Source organism: Austrofundulus limnaeus, unplaced genomic scaffold (assembly GCF_001266775.1).
Source record: "Austrofundulus limnaeus strain Quisiro unplaced genomic scaffold, Austrofundulus_limnaeus-1.0 Scaffold2, whole genome shotgun sequence".
NCBI lineage: Eukaryota > Metazoa > Chordata > Actinopteri > Cyprinodontiformes > Rivulidae > Austrofundulus > Austrofundulus limnaeus.
In genome coordinates, this window is record NW_013952404.1 from 7,756,258 (window position 1) to 7,770,856 (window position 14,599).

The 14,599-nt window shown below is 41.7% G+C and overlaps 1 protein-coding gene across 1 annotated transcript in view; it reads left to right on the plus strand.

Annotated features, from left to right (window-relative positions):
- bahd1 (bromo adjacent homology domain containing 1) overlaps positions 1-14,599 on the plus strand; it is a 34,838-nt gene that overhangs the window by 2,107 nt on the left and 18,132 nt on the right. The window lies entirely within an intron of this gene.

The following is a 14,599-nucleotide window of genomic DNA, read 5'->3' on the forward strand; positions in this document are numbered from 1 at the left end:
CAGAAATGGCTCTTTTGATTGTAAAGGTTGAAGACCCCTGGCATAGTGAGTAGTATAAAATGAACAAATGGGTAAAGTGGACTAAAGAAGAAGAGTCTAAAGCAGCCAAACTGTATCTGAAAGTRATATTTGTAAAGAAYCAGGAATAATAGCTGCATCTTCCTTCAGRTCATCATCAACTGAACTTTATTTTWTGGCTAATATTAKTTTGTGGATCYCCTTATTAGTGCTAGAAACACTGTTTTCTATGTGTCTAACTGTTTTTGTTGGTAGTTTTTATAGATTCAACAAAAAAAGTCTCAAAATCCCATTTAAAAGGACCAACAGGTTCATCCCTTGAGTATTATACCTGAATAATTCATGGGTTCATTTTAACAAGAAAAATTTACTTCCTGGACAGTGGACACAAAATGTAAAGAAAGGAGGGGTAATTCATGACTTTTYCATAGTACTATAGTTTTGTTAAGAATTTAAGTACTTAAATGGTTGGTTTATGCTTCAGTAACAAAGCTGGATTGTTGTGCTTTCATTACTTTTGACGTAGATGAACTAGCAGGTATCCCACAGTAACATATTGGTACTTAGAGGAAGTATTTGTATAAATTTAACGGTTATGATGCCTTAGATAATTTTGAAGATTTATCTTGGATTTTTATCAGAACTCCAAACATAGTTCTGGAAAAAGTGATCACCTGCTGCTAAGACCAATGTTTCTGACAAAACACCAGGGTCATAAATCATGAGGTGAAGTTGATGAGGACTCCTGAGCAGAGCTAGGTCTGCAGGTACACTTATATATATGTCCATGTGTCGGTTGTCCACGGCGGACCTTAGTGTGGCTGTCATGGTATTGTGGTGAATATCCACTGCCCCACACACGGGCTGGTGTTCAATTTGGGACATAATCCCATTATTTCTGATGAACTGTTGTGCTGTAGCCACACAGAGAGAGAGAGAGAGTGAAGGAGAGACACAAAGACCTCCCAGCTGCTGCAGACGAGACACTACTTCAGACTCAGGCCACATGTGGTTAGAGGAAGAGACAGGGACAGACTTTAGAAGAAGAAATGTTCAGCTTTGTGGCTTATTGTTATCATTGGAGTCATCCCTATGTTCACCTGTGTTCTCCAGGTTCATATGTTCCACAGTACAATATCTACACTGTAATTCAGTATTTTTTTAATTTGTTTTAAAAGACCTTTGAAGAGGGAGCCAAGCATCTTTCTTGACTTTTATTAATAACCATGGGAGAACATAGGTACAARGGAACATACCAAAGAACGTGTATTGAAGAAGATAGGTACTGGAAAACACTGGTATCAAAGAACATAGGTACTGGAATACAAAGGTACACAAGAACATATGTACTGAAAAACAGTTACTGGAGGACATAAGTACTGGAGAAAATACAGTAGGTAAAGGAGAACATAGGAACCTAAGAACAGATAGAGAGCATAGATGCTGCAGAGCATAGATACTGAGGAACAAACTGTAGGTGGAGAACATCAGACCAAGGAACATAGTTACCGGAGAACATAAGTAACAGAAAATACAGCTACTGCTGATCAATGATTGGTTKACTGATCAGCGAGTTACATCACATAGCTGAGAGTAACTTTACGAGAATRGTTTGCAGCGACTGGAACGTTTTCCCCCACGAGTTTAACTACAAAACCACAGTAGAGAGCTACCAACAACAACAACAAGCTAACAAAAAGCTACCATTAGCTTACTGCTCTGATGTCCTCTCATGTTCAGAGTCAGACTGCCAGATGTTCCTGTTCAGTATTTGGTACTTTACCTTCGAGCTGGTTTTATTCCATTATTTTTTTGCATAAATAAATGATTGTGCATATTTTGATCCCATCCACATCGAAGCGCTCTCTGCTCAATCCAAACACGACCCAGGCCAGAGTAAGGCCATGCTTTCTGGAGCTGAGGCGTACCAAGGTGGGCTTTACAAAGCAAATACTCCTATAGGTACTGGGTAACATATGTACCATAGGTACTAGAGACAATAGGCACAGAAGAATATACTGTAGATATTGAAGAACATAGGTACTGGAGAGCATAGGTACTGGGGAACATGTGTACTGTGGAAGATTGGTACCAAAGAACATAGAACCAGGGGAACATACTGTAGGTACCATGGAACACATATATGGACCCGTTTACATGTTTTTAAACTAAAGTAGTAACTTTGTTTTAGACCAAATAATTTTCCTACAGTTCAAACCACCCCACTCTGCCACCCACACACTGAAACACTGACAGATACATTTTCCAAAACATCACACCACAGTAATGGTGCCACCATGGAGGGGAGTAAATATTATTCAGCAGAGCCTCTGAACGTTTTCCAATTTGATTCCATTGTTGTTGTTTTTCTTCTAACAATCACTTCGAACAGACTGACATTGTACGTCGACATGTTACTTCCTTCAATTCCAGCAGCGACTCTGTTTGGTCAGGATTTGCATGAAGTCATGCTGCTGCTGTTTGAACACACCAGAAAAGAAAAGACTGATTAAATAGAAAAAGTCACCACTGTAAAGCGTAAGCGGTAATGGAGTACGATTTACTTCCTTGTTTCTTTCTTGAAAGGAAAGCTGCACCTGGGCCTGAATGTTATAAAACTAAACTATATCCTGATACGAACTGAACAGGCAGCTTTAACTCTGAAGCCTGGAAATGTCTCAGTCCTTGCAGCACATATTCCCTGCAGGTGCAGCTCGTCTACAGTTTTTTGAAGATGGTAAAACTGGGAAAAAAAACGCATCATCTGTTGATATAGTCTTATTTTAAAGACTAAAGCAAACAGCAGAGTAAAGTTGAGGATTATTCCTGTTTGGATGTTCTGTGATGGATTTATTCAGTTGATTATTTGCCCATCATGAGTTCATCACTACCAGGAGATCATTCCATACAGTAAGGAGACAGGAAATAAATGCTGTTTGCACAGCATTATTGCCCCCTTCTCTTGTTCCCACTGAACTGTTATTGATTATCAATTTATTGGAAACATCTGTTTTCTTCTAATTACCAAAAATAAATTAGGTTTTTACAGACTGTCAAAAAGACTTATCTGAGTAAAGGCAACATATTTCTGTATAGCACCTTTCAGCCAAAGACAGGAAGTAAATAGCGTATATCAATGTAAACCGATCAGGTGCTGCTTTGTTATTTAGCTTAAAATTGCCTGCGTTATAGTTATTTTTGGTGTTTAATGTTGATTAGCTGTGTATACCGTCTTGAATTAGGTTGACTTCTGGTAAAAGTTTTAATGAACTTTTTATCAAATTGTGTTTGGATTTAGTTTAAGAGGTTTACAGGACATTTTAAGTARGAGTTTTTCTTTGGCTCTGATTGTTTTTGGATCCATTGTGGTTACTGTCAGTCTAAAGCAGGGGTGTCAAACTTATTTTCACCGAGGGCCACATGAGCATTATAATTCAACATTTTATGTTTAAGTTTAACTAAAAACACAAAACATCACGTTCCTCATCTCACTGCTACGGCTGAGCACCGCTAACAAACAGTAACTGAGCTCTACATGATATTTCCTGCATGGAAACAGTGTTTGAACATGTCCTGTTTTAAACACTGAATATGTACTGTATGACAGATTAAATGTGAAATAAATAATACAGAAAAACTATTAAAAGTAAGAGAGTTTTACTCGAGTTGTGGTGAGTAGCTGCTGTATTTAATTCTGAACTCACCCACMTTCTGATAGGAAATTCCCACTTGAGGGGTGTTCCAGTTTAAATTTTCTGTTTGTGAGTGGGAAATTCCCACTTCCCAGTAAAACAAAAAGWACCGGGTGAAAATGCAACAACATGGAGATTTTACAATGGCGAATTTTGACGGCTATACCATTATTTCATGGGTAAAATAGTCAACATGCGACAAGAGACATAGTTTATGGTGAATGCTGGTTTTAAACCAAACTTATTTTAAGATTAACACATTTTTTGAGACTGATGTGGGCCACATCAAATGCTGTGGCAGGCCACACTTGGCCTGTGGGCCATGAGTTTGACACGTGTGCCTTTGTTTATCTTGTATTATCGGTTATCTGATCACTTCTCTTCTTCATGCCCTAAAATGTGGCCTGGTAGTTTTTCCTCAACTTCAGCTTTTAGATCAGCAGAGGAATAATGAGTTTTTGTTCTGTCTTTGGTTTAGTTTAACAAATACCAACGAGCAGCCCACTCTGTGTAGTGGTGGTGTTGGCTCTTGTGTGCTGTTGTAGCCGGTTCTTTGCTCTATTCCCTGTTTCTGTTTCTGACCTGGAGCTGAGACACAGCTGTGAAAATTACAGGTCTGTTTCATGGAAACACAGAAGAAGAGGAGGAGGAGGAGGAGGAGGAGGAGGAGGAAGGCAGGGCTGGTGTGGAGGGAACGACAAGGAGACCCACAGACGGGCGTCAGCTGCCCACCGCTCCACAGCTGCACCAGCTATGGTGCTTTCAGAGCCAGGGCTCTCTCTCTCACACACTCTAGGATTGTTTACATGGGCTGGATGTGTGTGTGTGCGTGTTTGTGTGTGTGTTCTGTGTGTGTGTTTTTGGCTGACTGAACGGAACAGAAGCTCTCAGTGTGACTGACAAACGTCGGCCTCCTTCAGTGAGAATAAAATGGCTCAAAGTGTCCTTCAGTTTGGCAGATGCTAAAAGCATGACTGAGCCCCTGGCAGGTGGGCAGGCAGGGGGGTCACCCCCACCCCCACCCCACCCCCCTCCACCTCTTTCCTCAGCTGGGCTTGAAATCCAGCGACAGGCTTCCTCTATCAGAGTCATTGTTCACGATGATGATGAGCATCTTTCYGTCTGCCGTTCACAGTTTGCTCGCGGTCCGTCACTCTTTGTCGCCACCTTTTTTCTTTCTCTCCCCTCTTGTTGCTTCCTGCTCTCGCAGATCGTCCACGTCAAACATCTGCGTGTCTCCGAGGAGCTGTCAGGCAAAGAAAACCGGGAGGCTGAATGTGATGGAAACCTCTACTGAATTAGACTTRCCTCCTGCTGAATGAGACGTGGGCTCCCTCCTCCTCTTGGGTTTTTCCCCCTTCGATTTTTCTGAATTCCGTCTTCATCACTGTCTTTCTAGCTAGTTTCCCTTTTTTTATTTTTTATTTTTTGTCTTTTCCTTTCTCCTCATCTTCACCCTTTGCAAGTCAGGCTGTTTGACATTGTGGTGCGTTTCCTTTGAAGAGGAAGAGGAGAAGCAGATAATTACACCTCCTGTCCTGTATCTGCTCTGTGGTGCTGAACTGTGATGTGTACATCGGTAGACAGCGRGCTGGAGCTGACAACCAGTTCATGACTTGTTCTGAGCTCACTGCAGCCTTGTGGCTTTAAGTTTTAGACAGTTTTAAAGACAAACTATCCTTTAAGTTTTGCTTTGACTTTGTGCAATTAAGCCTTTCTAATAAAAGTCACGGTTGTGTAAGTGTTCTGAATGACTCAGCTACTGCCACGTCAAATTCTAGCTAAAATCTGTTGAGCTGACTAAATTACAGATATTTTTTGTGTTTTCTAAGGTCAGCTGGCTGTGGCGGCCATCTTACATGAGGTTGACCCCAAAAGTTAATCAGCTCTAGCYGTATAGTCGATGATTATTTCCTGAACATTTCTTTAAAATTAGTCGAGRGYTTAATGAGATATTTTGCTAACAGACAGACAAAGTTGACTCCAAATATATGGCAATATTTTTAAATGATGACTTTCTCCAAGTTTCATTAAAATTTGTTGATTGGTTTATGAGATAAGAACAGATGAACAATCATCACCCACCTCCTTTTAGTCGTGGGCAATCAAAAATCTATTTTTTACATGCTCGTGCACAATCAGTAACTAATATTTATCTTCTTTTTTAATATAACTTATTTCCCCACATTTTAAGTAGTTAATCCATAACAACATCATCCTATTTTTAAGCTAATGTTACATCCTGAGCTGATGAGTCCACAAATGGACATCTGGGGAGGCTGACATAATAATGAGTCATTCAGACCTGAAATGCTTTAATGATTTAATCTATAATAATGACACTGAGGTCGCAGATTTAATTTGTGTTTTTTTTTCTCCTCAAACATCACTCTGGTGTTCTGTTTGTTGCTAACATCCTGCTGTCTGGGAGCTACTGCATTATTATTATTTGCATACAGAACGGGGAAATGGTGTCATAAATCGTCACTTGAGACCTAAGTGAAGAAGCAGCTGTGAAACAGGTGTAAACAGCCCGATCATGATCTGCTGAAGTGGTTTGAGGGTGGTAAAGCCTGCCAAGTGACTTCATGGGATTCTGCTGTTTACCGAGTGAATCATCAAACTGGAATTTGCTGTAATGATGGAAGTCTCAGTTCGTTTCTCTATAGATTRAAACTCCTTGTTTGTGCTTCTGTAGTCGATGTAACGTGGTTCGTCCACTACATTTTAGGGTCTGAGTTGTCAGTATTTTGGGTTTTGAGTTACTGACTGAAAACCCACAGGTTCACCTGTGCTCATTTTTCCCCCCAGGTGTGACCCAGCATGAGGTCACAGACCACATCGACTCTATACGTTGACTTGGTTTGGGACCAAAGTTATAATAGTTTTGCATTTTTCATTATAGTTCAGTTTTATTTCGTTTTGACTTTTTTTCCTTTTAATTCAATTAGTTTTAATAAGTTTTTACAGTGGATTTGCTAGTTTTTATTGGTTATTATTGCATTTTTAATGCTTAGTTTTAGTTTAGTTTTATTTTTTTATAGTTTGAGCAAACATATTTGCCAATGCATCCTCAAGCTTGTGATGTTCCTGTGAGTTAACTAACCAACAGCTATTTGGTCGCTAAAGCTGTCCATTATAGCAACACCTTCGTAAAATAATTGTGTAACTCAATTTTGCCAACTAAAAACTTGGGTGATTATTTTAGGACGATGACAATAGTTGTCTCCAACCCGGTGCTACCTGTTGCTTGTTTTTCACAGGAGRTACTGAGAGAAACTAGCGTGTCAAGATAGTCATAGTTAGARATCATGTGTGAGCTTGATTCATGCAGTTTTCCACCTGTTTTATCARCTGTTTCCACTACAAGACACTTGCTTTTATTTTTCTTGCAGTCATATTCAACGAAATCCCAAAGTGGACTTCGCTGCTTTCTCCCAACTTTTGTTGTCGTCATTTGGCAGACAATGCTGAGCAGCAGCAGATAGTAAACAGGTGTTGTTACAGACCTAGAGGTGCCATAAGCTGCCCACAGCTAATGTGAAACTACTCAATAATAATAAAACAGATCCACCGTTCTCAAAATAAATGGACAAACACTAAAACTAAGGATATTCAATCGARATAATTTCAGTTAGTTTTAGTTAGTTTTGCAATTTTCTGCTCTTACTGGTACAATGTGCAATTAATGAAGATTGGCCACCAGGCTGGTACAATTTATCCATGAAACCTCCCACACTAAAATGACAGGTGTTTCAGTTTCTTTTTTCTTTTTCTTTTATTATTTTTTTGTCTGTGGGTGGTTGGAGATGCAGCCAGCTGCTGTTACAAGTGTTTCATTTATGGTAAATGTTTAGACATCAAAAGTGGCACAGAGAAAACAAATAAATTCAATTTACTTTAMGGATCTTTTTTTTTACTAATCCATMTATTAATAAAGATGCCACATAGCAAGATTTGTCTAGTCCAGCTCTGGCCCACASAGTACACATGGCCCAGATACGTCAATGACGGCCCTGTGGTGGRTCAGATGTGGTTTTCCTGAGGAGGTCCATGCATAGGCCAGTACCACATTAACCAAACCACAAAATCACAACAGGGCCAGTTGTGGCATGCCATCTTAAAAACAGATTCATTGCCAGATCTGGCCCACATCCTGTTGACAGACCACTTGCCATGCCAGCAGTGCCAGCTTGACACCAGATCTGGGACAAACCTTTTTACCACAGAGTGCCCGTCAAGGGTTGCTCGGGGCTAGAATAGCTAATGACGAATCTCTGGGACCTGCAGACCCCCCCAGTGGGGGAACAATGAGTCGCTTTTCACTTCCATCCCAACTAACGATCCACTCTGACAGCTGCAGGACCCCTCGKTCRTGGGCAAAATGGAGCATTTTACAGCCTCTATGTACCAGAAGGTGTACAGGTCTGCAGCTCYGTCCATAACAAATCTGAATGCGGTCACCCTCCTTTCAGCCTACCAAGCAGAGCTGTTTTGGGATATGGGGTTCCTTGAGATAAGGGCACCCCAGTCCAGCAGTCAGGGAGAAGATAGATAGATCTCATCCTCTGTGTCTCCAGAGGCGCTGTGCAGGGTTGTGGCCGTGTTATGGGCTTAGTGGCAAGAGAGATCAATCTGGTTGAACCTGTCCAGCTTGCCGGATCAGGACAAACAGACTGTCATGGACTCCTCATTTGATCCATCACAGGCTGAGGGGCGGTTTTGGAGAGGCAGTCAGCAAGCTAAAAAGATAAGGAAGAAGCAGGGTGAGGGTGCTGTGCCAGCCGCCACCAGCTCGTCTGGGCATTGCTGCCATGTCTGGGGTTGCAACGGAAACTACATGGGATCCAGGTTCCAGTCYCCAGAATCAACGTCCCATCAGCGGYGWCCGCAGGCGCAGAAGCAGTAGGACAAATGTAATTTGCAGCAGTCGTACCTGTGGGGAGTTCTGAACGCTCTTCTCGCACTACGAAAAGGAAAAAGTGGTGCTCAACGTCGGACCTATGTTGGCCAGAAGCAGCTCAGCAKGTAGCACTCACGGAGATCTCTGCCCTGAGTTCACACAGGACGACTCAGCGGCTCCCCTTCTCCTCAAGCGGAGAAGTGCAGAAAGTTCATGTCAGAGTCCTGCACYTTTTTYTGTCACGGCAAACTGGTTTTCTCAGTGCAAAAAGTTGCAGGAGCGCTTGTTCACCCAGCAACTCCCAGTTTGTTCTCCCCCCCATCAGCACCCTGCGGGATTGACTCTGAAGTTCCTTAACACACGTCACTGTTTGCAAATACAAATTTCCCTCTRGCAAYCAAGCGAAAAGCCGAGGGAAGAGTGCACAAAACTTGTRATGCWTTTATCAAAACGGACAATAAGARGATGGTAGCATATATAAACTGACTGGGTAACCCACCAGTGACACTGCACAGACTYGTTCACAGCCTGATAATGTGGAGCAGTGCACATCTGCTGGCATTACATMTGGCACACATTCCTGGCATGCAGATTTACTCTTCAGGGGGAATACACTTTTTGGGGAGAGGACACTCCCGAGGTAGTRCAACAGGWGTGGGAGAAGTTTGGCCGAGCGTCTGTTGAGCTCTTCACATCCCTGTTCTTTTCAGTGAGAAGTGGAGACACACCATAAGGAGTGGGTGCATCCGTGGCTGAACGCGCTGTTGTACGTGTTCCCGCCTCTCAGCCTGATAACATCAGTGCTGAACAGAGTGAGGGAACAACAGCTGCCAGTGATAATTATAGCGGCATGGATGGCGGAGCTGGTCAGCCATCTTTACGTGCAGCCATGGCTGCTGTCGGTGCGCAGGGGTTTGGTGTCACAGGTGCYGTCAGATTTTTCACCCACATCCAGAGAGATTAGCTCTCCGAGCCCGGTTCYTGAGAGGATGAATTTAAGCATGTGGTCTCCCCTTAAACGTATAGAGACCAATCAGAGTGCCAGGGCGCTGTCCACTCACTCTCTTTACAACACTATTTGAGAGGTGGTGTGAGAACAGGATTGTGATTTCATTCCAGTGTTTGGTTCCGAAAGTGTTATGCTTCCTACAGGACTTATATCAGGGAACAGCCTTTTCCATCATCGTGTATTTAGCTGCCATTTCAATATACCATTCTGGTTTTGGGGGGCCCCAGTGGGGCAACATCTGCTGATTAAAAAGTACATAAATGGTGCTTGTCGACTATGTCCTGCAGTGAAACCCCTTTTCCCTTCATGGGATTTGTCTGTGGACCTGGAAGCCCTCTCAGGCCTGCCTTTCGAGCCTATTGAGTGCGCAGACTTACATTTTCTGTCTCTTAAAATAACCCTGCTTTTGGTTCTAACATCATCTAAGAGGATAAGAATTACATCGCAGTGCATGCATCATGTTTGCCATTTTCTCCAGACAACAGGAAGGTGGTGCTGCACCCCAATCCTGTTTTTGTGCCTAAGGTCAGTGACTCAGCACACATATGTTTGTCACTGGTGCTGCTGGCATTTCATCTCCCGCCATTTGCTAATGAGAATGAAAGACGGTTAGATCTGCTGTGTCCAGTGTGTGCTTTACGTGTTTATCTGGACAGGATGAAGTGTTTCTGTCAAAGTAACCAACTCTTAGTATCCTGGGCTCCGGACCATAAGGGGAAGCCTCTGTCCAGGGAGCGGCTGTCGTGCAGGATTGTGGAGGCGATCAGGGAGGCCTATGTTTGCCAAGGGTTACAGCTCCCAGAGCAACTGAGAGCACATTCCACCAGAGGTATATGTCTACCACTTGGGCCCTTTTCAGGTGAGTCTTGGTGGGAGACATCTATGCATCTGCCAGTTGGGCAGCTCCTCATGCTTTCATTAGATTCTACTGCCTSGATYTGACAGAGTTGTCYCTGGTGCACTCAGTCCTCGAGGTGGGATCTTAYCTCAGCACCAGCCCCACAGTGGGGCAAGGTGGAGGGATAACTTTTAGATCTCAGACCAAAGTACTTCTGCTTCGGAACATGTAGTCCAGGAGTTGGCTATCTATCCCATAGTGAGATATCGAACGAGGTTTGAAAGAGAACTTTTGGTTACGGAGGTAACCCAGGTTCTCTGAAAACTAAGTGAGGTATCTCACCACACTGCCCTGCTTGCATGARCATGTGGAAGAAAGGCACATGAGAGTGTCAAGTGTTGTGCAGGGCCGCTTATAAAAGGGGGAGGGTGCCCCCATGTCAAGCCCACATTGGTCRACCAGGGACAGACATGGTGGTATTGGACTTTCCATGATTGGTCACGCCTGAAGGCGCTTCCCATAATGACATARGTCACTTGGTTTTCAGAGAGTCGGGGCTACCTCCGTAACCAAAAGATTTAGACAAAGTATCTGMAGCACAATGTTCAGACCAAAGTCRTGGTGACCCAAAACCAACTTTAGAAGTGAATGAAAATTAATAAAATTGTCAAAACATTTCTATCAAAGGATCAGGGCCTCAGTAATGTGGATGTTTGTTCCAACCCTTCATGATSAAAAGAATGAGATCCTGGTTACAAGCAGCCGAAATAAACTCCCTTTGTAGGGTGGCAAGACTCAGCCTTAAGTTAGGTTTATAGTTGATGCATTAAACATGGCACAACGGTGCATGTGCCAACAGTGACACAATCACGCCATCTCAGGTGTATGTGCCGGCCTTGTACGGTGTCGCGGCGCCTACTCGTACACCACCTAATTTTTAGACTTGGCGTGCCCATTCAAATTGTTTATCGGTCAAGCATTTGTTCTATTTTTTACAACATTTTCACAAGTTATACATTGCCATACGTATGTCCTTTTGGAGAAAACTGCACCGATCAAGTAAAAATYTCTACACGGTTGGCTGAGCTGGAGTCTGTGTGAGAGCTGCTCCAATGTAGCAGGAAGTGCTTGTTCCTGCAGCTGGGCGCCGTGCACCTCTCTCTGCAGTGCGTTTGGCGTATTTATTGCAGGTCAGCTCTCAGCGGTTCCCCCCGGTGCTCACGCCTCATTACCTCAACACACTCGGCTCCTTTACAGCTGTTAATTACACATCGTAAAGCTCATATTGATGAGGACCATCAGCATTTATCCCACTTAAGCTCACTTTTGACTGCACGAGAACTTGAGGCCACAGCCGCTCTCTAATCAATTTTTTTTAAATAATTGACTTTTTCTTTGATGAAAATATTGAAGACTTCCAGCAAACCTTAATTTCCACTAAGACAAGGAGCTGAGACGTCCCTAACAGTGGGAGTTTTCTCCAGCAACAAGTTATTTCTGTGTTTTGTCAAGGAGTGATACAGAAAATTAAAGATGAGCACCGACTAATTGCTGGTAATTAGATTGAATGTGTCATTAGGAGCAAAGGAAACAGTGAATGAGCCTAATCAAAAAAAGGAAACATCCTTTCTATTTTCTGCTGTCACTGTTATGAAAGTAAAGAGTGACTGGAAAGCTCAGTCTGAGGTTCATATGAAGGATGAAATACTGAGAGAGTTGACAGTGATCTTAATACCTAATGACGTCTGTTTTGTGCTCCCTAATGTATCTGATTTTGTCTCATTTGAATACAGACAAATGGGTGGCAAGATGTATCACAATAATTTACAAAATAGATAAAAGATGTCAGCAGGATTGAAGGATAGACTCCTACTGTAATTACTGATGCTTGTAAGAACAAAATAAGCTGTAGATGGAAAAACTGAGATTAATATATAGAATTAAACTGAAAACGATCATCGTGTCTGATTTAAGTGAAAGGGAATGAAGTTTCACAGAGTAATTTAAGATTTATAAATTCTTAACCCATTTTATTATATTAAAGGCCCAGCATTTCTTATTGAAGTGTATACTGTCTGTGCCCTTCGTGCCAAAGCTGAAGARGTGTGGAGTTACGAGATTTAAACRGCTTGATTCAAGGTTATTATCATTATTATATGGATCATTCAGGTTGAAGTCGCTTTGAAAAACACCAGATATGTATCCAGTTTAGTGCCACATACTGAAAAGGCCTTGGTCAGATTTGCAAAAATCATATTTGTCAGGTTGAGACGGCATTTGCCTTCAGTGTGAATGCAGCCTTTAGTTGTTGMGGTGGGTGACCGTAGTTTTAGAATAAATTAATATTGTAAATCTAAAAGCTGCCACAAACACACTATCAAACTATTTAATGGCACATTTGTCCTAACCATTGAAAACATGGATGAAAAAAGAAATATGAAACATATAAAATACTATAAAAACATGAAATGTTTATGTAGATGTAGTTTAGTCCTGATCTACATTTTTTCAATGAATTTGTTATTGAACAGTTATTTTCTGAAGTGATAAATGATTAGAAAAGTTTGATAATAACATAAGTTTATATTTATATTTATTTATCCTTTTGTTTACTGAGGCCATCAGCAGCTGAAAGAAAATTAAAATGTGTGATTAAATCCTTTTTAATCCATCATGTTACATGGAAATAACAGAAACAAGYTTAAATCTTGTTTAGGTGGATGCAGCTCAAATGTTGGGAAATACTGTAGTGTGGTGATGTCACAACTGGCACATTAGGCCCCGCCCCCGGCYAAGCTGTCCCATATTTTAGACAGGCTAAGTTGGCGACCCTATAGAGGACATTTAATAATTTCTCTGAAATGCAACGGTACAGTTTGAAGTGAAATTTGTACATTTTCAATAAAGTAATAACCTTTTTACTGATTGATCTTTTTTAAAAATGAAGCTCATCAACACACTTTGGCTTTAGTYTAACTGTAAACAGCTTTAACGTGTTTCTGTATTAAAGCTGAACATTTCTCACCAACTTCCATGTTTCAGCAATAGAAGCAACAAACAAACACTCAAGTCAGAAGTCACGCAGCACTGAGTAAATTTCCATGCGTTTGTGTGCAAACTGAACTTGGAAAAATGTCAAAAAGGAAGTGACTAGCTGCAGAAGAAACAGTCTGCAGAGTTTACATGCTTCCTTTGTTGACACTCACTTTCAAGGATGCAAAATATCTTGGCTGAAGTTCAACTTGGTCTAAGAAATCTTTTTTATTTRAATCTATTTTTGGATTGTTAAGACGCTCTGTGAGGGCGCTAAGCTTTTCTGCAGAAGTAAGACAGGCTGTGGGGGTGTCTTCCAGGAAGACATGTTAGTAGCCATTGTTTAGATGTCATATTAAAGCTGTGACATGAAACAGTGAATTGTTCATGACAAAAATGKAYTTTTATTTATTTTGAAAATTTGTGACTGAGGAGTCAGAGTGACAAAGCATCTAAAGCAGGGGGTCCACCATCCATGACTTAGAGGTCTCTTTGCTCCAACACACTTGATCTGAACGAAGGGTGATTAGCAGGCTTCTGCAGAACTCAAGCAGGTATGTCTTCAAACATGCACATATGTTTACATGCGCAAAATTAATCGATCAGATTGAAATTTATTTGGACTAAATAATCCAAATGTATCGTTTACATGAGTACAATCCCATCATGATGAGTGTTTACATGCACCGGGCTTTTATTCACAATAGAAGCACTGAAAAGTGCAGCGCTGTTATAACTTTCTCTAAAAAAAAACACAGAAGAAGAAGTTCTACTTTCGTCATTAATGTAAAAAAAAAAAAAAAAAACATCTGAGCGCCCAGAATGGTCCTGCTCCAGGTTGTAATACTGATGGAGTTACTGCACTTCCTGGTTGAGCTGCAGGTGATGGGCAGTTTTTTTTTCCTTGGGCAAAAGCAGAGCAGGAATGAGGGTGCCCCCATGTCAAGCCCACATTGGTCCACCAGGGACAGACATGGTGGTATTGGCCTTTCCATGATTGGTCACGCCTGAAGGTGCTTCCCATAATGACATGCGTCACTTGGTTTTCAGAGAGTCTGGGCTACCTCCGTAACCAAAAGATTTAGACAAATTATCTGGAGCTCAAT